This window comes from Panthera onca, chromosome A1 (assembly GCF_046562875.1).
Source record: "Panthera onca isolate mPanOnc1 chromosome A1, mPanOnc1 haplotype 2, whole genome shotgun sequence".
In the NCBI taxonomy this organism is placed as follows: domain Eukaryota; kingdom Metazoa; phylum Chordata; class Mammalia; order Carnivora; family Felidae; genus Panthera; species Panthera onca.
The window spans coordinates 94,268,104-94,280,436 of record NC_138339.1 but is presented as its reverse complement, the minus strand read 5'-3'; the positions used below and the strand labels follow the sequence as shown (position 1 = coordinate 94,280,436).

The following is a 12,333-nucleotide window of genomic DNA, read 5'->3' as shown; positions in this document are numbered from 1 at the left end:
TCTTGACTTTCTATCTAAATTGCAAATTCCGTGGGGCACATGGGTGTCTCAGTAGGTTAAGCTCAGGTCATAATTGAGCTTGATGTCAGCTCAGGTCCTAATTTCACAGTCCATGAGAGCGAGCCCTTCAGTGGGATCCACACTGACAGCATGGAGCCTGCTTGGGATTTTCTCATTCCCTCTCTCTCTCTGCCCCTCCCCCACTCCCTATCTCAAAATGAAGAGACTGTAAAAAATTAAATAGCAAATTCCTTGAAGACTACAATAATGTTTTATATTCTCTATCTAATAAAACTCCATTCAGCACCTTACATTTAATAGGTGTTCAGTAAATAGTATTATAAGAACATATTAAATTATCCCAAAATTTTATCAAAATAATTTTATTAATGTATTTAAAGATTTTAAAAAGAGGGGGATGAGGGGTGCCTGGGTGGCTCAGTCAGTTGAGTGTCCCAACACTTTATTTCTGCTCAGGTCATGATCTCCCAGTTGGTGAGAATGAGCCCCTAGTTGGGCTCTGCAGAGAATGGAGAATCCCTGCTTGGGATTCTCTCTCTCCCTCTCCTTCTGCCCCTTCCCCCACATGTACACGCTCTGTCTCTGTCTCTCTCTCAGAATAAATAATAAAAGAAAAAAAGAGGGGGATGAAAAAATCACAATGATTCATTATTTAGCCTTCATTTTCAAGTTGCCCAAATGGTCTAAAACTTCACAATAACCTTTAATTGTTTTTAATGGAGCTGAATAAGATAATTTGATTCTCTACATAAATCTAACATGATCTACCAATCTCTACTTGACTTAGCCACATAGACAGAACTTCAGGATTGGCTTCTTGTTTATATGGAATCATAGATAAAAACTTATCAAGCTATGGGGCGCCTGGGTGGCTCAGTCGGTTAAGTGGCCGACTTCAGCTTAGGTCATGATCTCGCGGTCCGTGAGTTCAAGCCCCGCGTCGGGCTCTGTGCTGACAGCTCATAGCCTGGAGCCTGTTTCGGATTCTGTGTCTCCCTCTCTCTGACCCTCCCCCGTTCATGCTCTGTCTCTCTCTGTCTCAAAAATAAATAAACGTTAAAAAAAAAAAAAACTTTAAAAAAAAATAAAAATAAAAAAAAAACTTATCAAGCTAGTTCTGAGCTCCCAAAACACAAGCATCATACTTTACTATAAGAAAAGTATAATAAGGACAGGGGGAAAACCTTAATTATTATTGTAATTAAGAATCTACTTTTTATTGTTAAAACAGCTAATTAACTAGCCTCTACGATTCTTCTTCTTCTGTATTATCCCATTTCATTACAAAATACATTTGGTTTTAGGAATTAGAAAAATGACATGTTATTTTTCTTAAGTGTACACATTTGCTTCATAACAATAAATTTGACAATTCTGTATTCAGAAGATATTTAACACATGCATAAGCATAGGCTTCCTAATTATTGGTATTTCAAGTGAAGTGAATGGGTACCTGAAGAATCCCATTGTTGCAGTTTTATTATAGTCACAATTTAAAAACTTTTAGAAATACAAATGCTTGCTTGATACAGAGTTAACCTATAAAATTCTGGAAGTCTAGAATCACTCTTTCTCAGTGCGAAAGCTTGAATAACAAATGACCCTCTAAGGGAAATTTTCTACTTATACCTACCTATAAACCTTACACTTACTATATACTTTTACCTATTTGTTTAAAGTATTTTTTACATAAAGGAATGTAATAAATTTCTTTCAGCGAAGCTCTCAACTTGAATCTTACTTAAATTTTGTGATGATTAACAATCAAGGAAATAATCTAATAATTATATTTCACTACTGAAAACAGTATCAAATAGAATTTTCTAGAATTAAAAACTATATATTTTATCAGATTTAGAAACAATTAGAATTTATGCTTATTTTTATGTCATTCTCCTTTTGAAGATAATGTACTTATAAAAATACCTGCAAGATTATTCTTTTAAAATGCTGATACCTATAAAATATTTCTAAAGTAATTATGCTTTTTGTGCTAGTTACACAATTCAGAGAATCTCTAAGAACTTGGAGCAGGCTACTTTACAGAAACAATTAAATATTAAAAGATATAAGTGGTCAACTCACATTTTACTAAGTACATATTAGAAATATTTATGAATACTCTCACATTCCTTTTCCAATTATATTCATTGGGGATTAGGGAAAACTTGGATACAGATTTATTTTGTTTTGTAGCATGAAGCTAATAACATTAGCTGGGTAAGTCCTTGAAGGTGTGAATATTTGTGTTAATTCTGTATTGAGAGATACATAAGCTACTAAGAGTCTATAGAGTATGTTTAGTGCTAGCTGTCACCTCCTTCCTTATGACTCCATTGGTTTCACAGAGTTTTGTTTAGGATATCCATATTTAAGAAGCAGGATAAACCACATATTTAATAATAATCAGAGGGGTGCCATGTTGGCTCAGTTGGTTAAATTCGACTCGATTTCAGCCCAGGTCTTGATCTCACAGTGATGAGTTCGAGCCTCATGTTGGGCTCCATGCAAAACAAAACAAAACAAAACAAAGCAAAAAACAAAGGGGGCATCAAAGTGGCTTTGTCAGTTAAGTGTCTGACTCTTTATTTTGGTTCAGGTCATGATCCCAGGGTCATGGGATTGAGCCCGGTGTTGGGCTCCATGGGATCGAGCCCCATGTTTGACTCCACATTGAGTGCTGAGTATGGAGCCTGCTTAAGTTTCTCTCCCTCCACCACCACCACCCCTTTCGCCCCCTGCTCTGGTTCTCATGCTTCCTCTCTCTCAAAATAAACAACTAAACATTTTTTTAAAATAATAATAATAATCAGTAACTATACGAAGAAACCAGAGATTTACACAGTCAAAACAAAGTAAAACAAGACTTAGAGAAAATAATGTAAAGGTGTGCATGTTGAGAGGAGGGGTAGAACACAATACAGTTTGGGGTTTAATTTTTTAGTTAACTTATGACTCAAATGACGATAGACTTTTAGTAATTATAAACAGCATAAAAATGCCAAGTATATTCGGAATTTATAAAATTGACTTCATCCATTTTTCACAACAATGTATAAAACACAGCATGCAATATTGTCTCTTCACTTGAAAAGGCAACTTTAAAAATAGGTCACAGCTTCTGATGGAGGATACAAACTGCCAGGAAAACTAGCACAGTAGGGGTTCAAGAAATGATGATAATAATGAGACTGCATTACTGCTGAGAATCAGAAGAGAAGGCTTAATTCTCACTCCAGCCCCAGTCACCCATTTTCTATGTGGCCTTGGGTGAGTCACTTAAACTCTCAGTGATTTGATTAAAAAATAACATTGAGTTTACTTGCTTTGCAAATTTACTGTAAGTTTACATAAAGCCCTGATGAGATGTGAATGTAATACATATTCCTTTACTCATGACCCTAGTCTTTGTAAAGACTTTTTATGTTTTGTTCCCTTTATGACAACTTGTATATTTACATAAGCCACAAAGGCTGAGAGATTAATTCTAAAATAAAAATAATCTTTCAAGAAAAAGGTTTATTTTAGAAGAAAGAGGAGGAGGAAACCCTCCAAAATACTGGTTTTACTGTTTCTTCACCTCATGTGAAACAAAGCTTGAAAGAGAAAAGGGACTAGCTTGAAAGCTGTGAAAAGGGACTAGACACTGGCTCTTTGACAAACAAACTGAAATGAAAACTCTAAAAATGATTTAGAAAGTGTCCCTTTAATACCTCAGAGTAGGGCTTGTCAGCCTTCTAAAATCTATCTCCTGCAGGACCTTTTCACTCTGTCTTTTGTTTGTCCCTATCAAGATTATTTAGGGGCGCCTGGGTGGCTCAGTCGGTTAAGCGGCTGACTTCGGCTCAGGTCATGATCTCGCGGTCCATGAGTTCGAGCCCTGCGTCGGGCTCTGTGCTGACAGCTCAGAGCCTGGAGCCTGTTTCAGATTCTGTGTCTCCCTCTCTCTGACCCTCCCCCGTTCATGCTCTGTCTCTCTCTGTCTCAAAAATGAATAAACGTTAAAAAAAAAAAAAAAAAAAAAAAAAAAAAAAGATTATTTGTTAAATTTTATCTTCTATAGCTTTTAATATAAAAAGTCATACCAAACATGTATTTTCAACTGCCTAAACTCTTTCCCCAACCAGCTTTTGATACATTCCTCCCTATACTTTTCCACTCAGTCCTATGAACTGTCCTTCAAATCCCAAATTTGGGCAGGATATTTTGCTACTCATAACATTAATAAACATCATTACTGAAATAAATTTAGAGAGCTCTATGTGATGCCTAGCTATTTTCCACTAGTCATATGAAAACTCAGAAAAAAGTATAACCAGAACAACTCTCCTTTATGTTTCAGTTACCTAGAAATTCAGTAACAACATCATCACCAAAAATATACTTGTTGCTTCATTTATTTATGTATGAATAAAATTATATCGTCAGGGCAGCAGGGAGTAGAGATGAGACAATGACAGGATCTTGCTGTTTTAGCAAAACATTTCACAATTTCTTATTATTTTTATACAAGTGAACTAAGTGTTTATATAGTTAACTTTATTTTCCTTTTTTGTTTTTTCCTTTTTTCCTATTCCTTCCTCCCTTCATCCCTCCCTGTCTCCCATCCTCCTTTCCTTACTCCTTCTATCCATTCAATATTGGTTTTTGGCTGAGCCCACAATCTCAACAATAAAACTGCATTACTCAGGGCAGAAGCTAATAGATTTCTCCTCCCTCAAATGCCACTGGAAACTTCCTGAAGAAATAAGAAACACATTAATTAAAAAAAACAAAAACAAAAAACCAAAGGGTACTTGCATAAGCAATGAAAACAGTTTCCGGTCTACATTATGATTAAATCAATTTGAATAATGAATGTCTGATATGGATAAGATCTATTAGGACATCTTGCATATCTATGGCCAATGACATTTGCTCCCAACAATTGTGTGCATTTTTTTCAGTGCATTGTTAAATAACAAGCAGTGGGACCTCTACCACTTCCCTTTAAGATAATTGCATAACATTATAAATTCTATTAAGAGGAAATTTCTTTTAAATATACTGAATACTGAAATTTTTCATTCAAAATCATTCCATTATTCATTGTCATACTAGTCAGTGTATTGGATGGATATAATTATACACATACACACATATACATACATATGTATACACACACATATGCACATCTGCATATGTGTTTGATTATAAGTATAAACTGAATATATTTAATTTTTTATAATTATTTACATATTTAATTGACACATGGGCTCAAATTTTACATTTTACATTAAAATGCTATATATATTCACATATATTCTTATTCTGAGGTTCATTATCTATTAATTTAATTCTTTTTCTTTTAAACAAGGTTACATAAAAATTATTCTTACAAATTACATTTTATAGGCAATGAAACATCAGCCTATTTAATAAATATTTAAAGGACAAATAGAACAAGGGTTTTAGGCTTATTTTTTGATTTGGTTTTCTGGGTTTTCTACATTATTGGCAAAGTAATTTGTACCCTAAGCTTCAATCTTGGGATTTTTAACAACTGATTTGGTCATTATAGAGATAATAAATATCATTCACAGTGACAACTTAAATTTAAAAAAAACATGTCAAGTTGAGAGATGAGATTTGGTAAAAAACTGGTTTCTCTTCTGTTTCAATGACTCCTAATATAATAAAGCCACTGAAATAAACTTAATGCTTGTCAAGATCCATTGACTTTATAGCGAGCATCTGGGTAGTGGCACAATACAGATGTTGGAATAGAATACCACAGTAAAACTACTTCAAGATTCATCTGGTTAATAACACTACTTCATTGAAAACATTACTTTCTGCAATTTCTCACTTATTTTTGCCCAAATAAAGGCTGTTCACCATTTTTTTTTAAGGCACATTTGGGACCTAACAAAACAAAGCTGCAACTTCTATCATATATTAAAGTATTGGCTTTATGGGGCACCTGGGTGGCTCAGTCGGTTAAGCGTCCGACTTCAGCTCATGTCACGATCTCGTGGTCCGTGAGTTCGAGCCCCGCGTCGGGCTCTGGGCTGATGGCTCAGAGCCTGGAGCCTGCTTCCGATTCTGTGTCTCCCTCTCTCTCCGTCCCTCCCCCATTCATGCTCTGTCTCTCTCTGTCTCAAAAATAAATAAACGTTAAAAAAAAATTAAAAAAAAATAAAGTATTGGCTTTATAGCTAAATAATGGAATTTAATTTTTTTGGATTAAAAAATAAATGTCCATTATAAAGCACTATCTACAAGTCACAAAAAGTTAAGAAAATCTCCATAAACTTCAAAAATCTGTATATTTGGGAATGAGAAACAAAGTGTACAGGTAAGTTATAACTTCCATAACTCTCTTTTTTGTTTTTCTGTGGCAAACTATGTTTCTAGACAGGGCTCATATTAGATGCTGGTTAAATCGAAGGAACTAAAGGACCTGAAAATGTTCTCACTGGCATCATCAAAAACTTTCTCCAACTTTCTTGGTAACCAGCAAGAAGGATTTTCTTCATTATTCCAAGATGCCTCATCTTTGCCTGACCCTGCCAAATTCTCCATTCTTCATGTTCTAATTTGCTTTGAATTCTATGTTTTCATCCCAGTCTACTACTAGTTGGTTTTATTATTAACCCAGGAACACAGGTGCATTGTAGAAAAAAATCAGGAAACACAGTAAGAACCAACAAGAAAATAAAAATCAAGTGTAATCTCACTATTCAGAAACAACTACTGTTAACATTTTAAGACAAATTTTTAAAATAAAAATGAGATTAAGGTATAATTTCTATGGGTTTGTTAAGTGATATTTTCATTGAGTAATATATCCTGAATATCTTCTACTTGTCTCATTCCCTTCACATTTTTAGTATTTTAATTTTTCTCTATCTCAAAACAATTTTTCCAAGTCTTTACTACTTGATAATTCTAAATGAAAGGTCAGCAAACCTTTTTCCATAATGAGCAAAACAGTAAATATTTTAGGTTTTGCAGGCCATGTGGTCTCTGCTACTATTATTTAATTCCAGTATTGAAGTGTAAAAGGAGCCACAAACATACATCAAGAATCGATGTGGCTATGTCCCAGTAAATTTAAAAATCAAATTTTTTTTTTTCAAATAAAACTTTAGTTACAAAAACAGGCAGTGGGCTATAGTTTGCTGACCCAATATTCTAGACAATTGTGTATAAAAAATATTGCACATCATGATTACTATCACCTCTAGCTGAGTATTTTAGATTATCTTTATACTCAACTTTTTCTATTAGTATAGGTTTACCCCAGCACACAATCCCAAGGATATGTTCATTTCCTATGGTAACATGCAAATGTGATTCTTCAAAAGTGGTAGAAAATCCTCCATGCTGGAACGGTACCAGAAAGACTTCCCCAGTCTGTGTCTTAGAAACCTGTATTTCAATAGCAAAGTAGAAGAGTGCTCTTCCCTCTCCCCTTTAGCCAACAGAGGTCCAAGTTAAGTGGGTAGTAACTTGCTGACACAGAGAATTTTCATCCCTGTTTCAAATCTATGAAAGAGAGAGAAATTGATATTGAAGGAGTTGGAATAGCAGGACACCTGTAAGTTTATATGCATCCATATCCATGCTGTCTTCCTTCCCCACTGCGACAACAAAAGAGGTTTTTCTCCTCCTAGGGCTCCAATTTTTTTTTTTTTTTTTTTTTTTTTTTTTTTTTTTTTTTTTGCTATAGAGTCTATTCCTTATTGCCTTTTCACCATGGTTCAGAACCTCTCATTTTAATCCTTCTCTCTCTCATGTCTCTTCAAGCCCCATCCCTCTGTCTTTACTCGCTTGCTCTCTCATCACTATTTAAACTTATGTAGGATTTGCCTATCTTAAGAAAGCCCTTCCTAAATTTAAAATAGTACCGTCCCTACTGTTTCTACTCTTCCTTTTCATTCCCAAGTTTCATGAAAGAATTCTACACTTCCCTTTTCTTATTTATTCCTCATTTCACTTCAGTCAGGTTTTGCCCCATTCAACCATTAAAACTGACTAATGTTATCAGTGCAATCTTATTGTTAAATCTACCTTTAAGCTCACCTTTTACCTTGCTGGTCAAGAGTGCAAATTACAGAGTCAAACTGCATGAGTTCAAAGCTTGATTGTGTCACTTACTAGCTATGCATTTTCTTGGGCAAATCACTTAACCTCTCTGTACCCTCACTTTTCTCATCTGCAAAATTGGGATATAGTAATATCTAGATCAAAAGATTACTGTGAAAATTTAATGAGTGCAAAACTGTTTACAACAGTGCTTGGTGCACAGTAAACTCTATATAGATGCTAGTTAGCAGCATTTGATACAATTATCCTCTCTTCCCTTACTGAAAGGATCTCTATTGAAACATTACCTATGTTATTTCATTGCCCTTTGGATTCATTTTTCCTAATCTTCCTTTCATATTACTCTTCCTTTATAAGGCAGTTCTCTTCCAAGCCCACTGTCCTACTCACATTATCCTCTCCTCAGACAATCTCTTCCATTCCCATTGCTTGAGTTTCCACCTGGTGTCTTCTAATCTATTATCTCCTATCAAAATTTCCCTCCTTTTCTAGATACCTGTATAAAGTGGCTCTAGTACATCATTACTTGGCTATCAAAAAGCACTCATGTTACACATATCTAAAACCTACCTCACCTTCTCAGCTCCTACCCCTAACCTTATTCCCTCTCCAGTGTTACCTAGCTCAGTGAATACTACTGCTATCCAACAAGTTCGCCAAGCCTGAAACATGTGAGGTGTCCTAGATTCCTCATCACACACCATCTTCCACATGTAGTAAGGGTCCTGTCAATAACATTTTTAAGTGGTTATCAAATCTGTTCACATTTCTCTATCCCTACTGTTACTACCTTAGACTAGGCAACTATTATCTTTCACTCCATTATTTCTATAAACTTCTAACTAAAGTCTTTGCCCAGAGTCTTAAAGTCCTCTTCAATACATGCTCTATAATGCTATCAAAATATACCCTCTAATTACAAGCTGATTAATGCAGAACAAAAGCTTAATGGTTACACACTGTCCTTATAAAACTCTGGCACTCCTAAATGTGGATTTAAAAAGCCCTCATGGCCTGGCCCTTATTTACCTCCAGTCTCGTGTCACATCTCCACCTTCTCCCCACTTCAGGTTTTCTACATAATCATGTCATCTACATTTTTACCTTTTCCTTTCTGTTTGCTTTTACCTTTTTCTTGTCTGAGTGCCCTGGCTAGAAGTGCCAGTATGATAAATAGAAGTAGTAAAAGTTGACACTTTTGCTTTATTGTTTATGGTACAGGAGAAACATTCAGTATTTTACCATGAAATAATATGTTAGTGGTAGGATTTTATCAAACTGAGGTAGTTCCTTTTATTCCTAGTTTGCTACGAGTTCTAAAGAATGAATGTTAGATTTTATTAAATGTCTTTTCTGTGTTTACTGAAATGACACATTGCATTGATTAATTTTCAAGTGTTAAACTGATCTTTTTTTAATTATTATTAATTTATTGTCAAATTGGTTTCCACACAACACCCAGTGCTCATCCCAACAGGTGCCCTCCTCAATGCCCATCACCCACTTTCCCCTCCCTCCCACCGTCCATCAATGTTAAACTGATCTTAAAATGCCTTGGATAAACCCCACTTGCTCACAGTTTATACATCATCTTTTTCTTTTTCTTTTTTTTTTTTTTCTGTTGGATTCTGTTTGTTCAATTTTTGTTAAAAGTTTTTTCCATCTATATTAATGTGAGACACTGGTCCTTAGTTTTTTTAATTGGAATGCCGTCTCATTTTGGTGGCAGGAAAAAGGGGATAAAGGCCACCCCTTTAATTATCATGAAATAAATTTCTATATCCCAGGTTATTTTTTGGCTCTGAAATCCTTTTCTGACATTAATGTAGCCACTGAAACTTTGTTTTGAATAGTATTCTCCACTCTTTTAAAAATTTTTAAGTTTGTTTATCTATCTATCTATCTATCTATCTATCTAGAAACGTTCACATGTGTGCACGAGGAGAGGGGCAGAGAGAGGAGAGAGAATCCCAAGCAGGCCCCGTGCAGTCAACGCAGAGCCCCATGCGGGTCTGGGGCTCCATCTCAGGAACCAGATCATGAACTGAGCCGAGAAAAAGAGCTGGACGCTTAACCGACTGAGCCACCCAGGTGCCCCCCATTCTTTTTACTTTTAATCTATTTGTTTCTTTATATCTAATGTGGGATTTTGTAGGCAGCATATAGTTGGATCTTGCTTTTTCATCCAATCTGACAAACTCTGCTTTTAAAGTGGGATGTTTAGATTTTTTATATCTAACGTGACCCTTAACGTGATTAGGTTTAATTCTGTCACTTTATGATGTGTCACATCTATTCTTCACACCTTTTTTCCTCTTTGATGCTCTCTTCTGGATTAACTGAAAGTTTTTAACTGATTCCTTTTTTATCTACTTTGATGAGTTATTAGCTCTAACTCTGTTTCCTTACTTTAGTGGTTGCTCTAGGGTTTATAGTATACATGTTTTACTTTTCACAGCCCATCTTCAAGAATACTTTACCATTTCATGTATGGTATAAAAAAAGATTGTAACAGTCTACTTCCATTTTTCTCCCCCCAGCCTTTGTGCTATACATTTTGTCATACATTGTATATCTGTATATATTATAAACCACAGACAGTACTGTTATCATTTTGTTGAAAGTCATTTATCTTTTAATGATATTTGAATAATAAAAATATCATATATTTATTCACATTGTTACAATTTCTGATTTTCTTCATTTCTTTGTGTAGATCCATACTTCCTTTTGCTTTCATTTTCTTTCTTCCTAAAGTACCTCCTTTAATATTTCTCTTAGATAAGTCTGCTAGTGATGAATTTTTTAGTTTTCATATGTCTCACTGAGTACAGAGTGCTACATTCTCACTTTTAAGATACTTTAAGTGGGAGTAAAGTAGCAAATAGTCTATTCTCTACTACTGTAGCCAGGCTCTTCTGAGTAAGTTTCCCCATGGCCTATGAATTATGAGGTTTTACATTCTTTCTGATATGAACTTTTATAGAACCTTGTACTTTTTCTTAAACACCCCTTACATACTTCATTGAAATTACTTATCTGATTGTCCTTTCATTATGTAGCTCTTTCTCTACACTGTAGCTTTTTAAGCTCATACTTAAGCAATGCATATTTTGTGTTCCTAATACCTGGCATAATCCTGGCATAGTAGATGTTAGTCAAACATGTAAGAACATTCATATGTGTATATTGACAAAATACAAAATTTTACATGTGTAAACTAAATTTGTACCAGAAATCCATGGTTTAGGGGCACATGGGTGGTTCAGTCAGTTAAGTGCCTCTTGGTTTTGGCTCAGGTCATGATCCCACAGTTTGTGATATCAAGCCCTGGATTGGCTCTGCACTGATAGCATGGAGCCTGCTTGGTATTCTGTCTCTTCCTTTTTCACTGCTCCTCCCCTGCTCTAGTGCTCACTCTCTCTCTCTCTCAAAATAAACAAATAAACAAAAAAAACAAATCAATGGTTTGTTGATATTGAACTATCCTTTAATATTGAACTATCCTTTCTCTAAGTCACATGACTTTCTAAACATTGTGATATACTTTAATTCCTCAGGAAATCATAACCACCTGCATACTTGAGTGTAAAAGTCTGCCTCAACTTGTATTTTACTTGCTACCTCTTTTACTTCCTGTCTTATCCCTTTGACACAAGGCTTCAGCCCAAAATAATCGTCAAGCAAAAAGATTTATTCTACAAAGTGGTAGTACTATCTACATTTACTGTAGCTTGTCAGAACTGGACTTCTAGTCTCTGAAACAGTGTACTGATGCCTAGAATGATCAGAACAACATCCCAGAAATTCAGTATGCTTAGGAAGATGTTTTTTAAAAATGTATTTATAATGTTCTAAGAAACAATGGAAATGAAGTGCAAACTAGTAATTATTTCTGCCTTAAATAATCAACTTGCCTTCCTATCAAAATTTCACTTAACCACATTTCTAAAATGGATCCTTCATTGTAATACATGTCACTGTAGTAATAATGAAACCTTTTGCATATTTAAGTCTGTACATCTATATTTTTATGTCTTTATGTAAAGCAACTTATCAAAATCTTGAAGTTTCCTCAAATAAAAGATTGTAAAAATACTTGACTTACAAAAAATAATCTATCCTGATAGAGTATTGTGTCAGGTATCCAAAGTGTAGTTTCATTTGTCCACAGATAACCTGAAATTCTTAAATAAGCTTTTAATTTGCTTTTGAAAGAAA

The 12,333-nt window shown here is 34.7% G+C and overlaps 1 protein-coding gene and 1 pseudogene across 8 annotated transcripts in view; both read right to left on the bottom strand.

Annotated features, from left to right (window-relative positions):
- Window positions 1–12,333, bottom strand: part of SSBP2 (single stranded DNA binding protein 2) — a 307,829-nt gene that overhangs the window by 122,508 nt on the left and 172,988 nt on the right. The window lies entirely within an intron of this gene.
- Window positions 5,103–12,333, bottom strand: part of LOC145715741 (suppressor of cytokine signaling 2 pseudogene) — a 151,722-nt pseudogene continuing 144,491 nt past the window's right edge. The window contains exon 6 of the transcript XR_014138160.1: window positions 5,103–7,551. The product of XR_014138160.1 is annotated as a suppressor of cytokine signaling 2 pseudogene (transcript). The remainder of the gene's footprint in view (window positions 7,552–12,333) is intronic.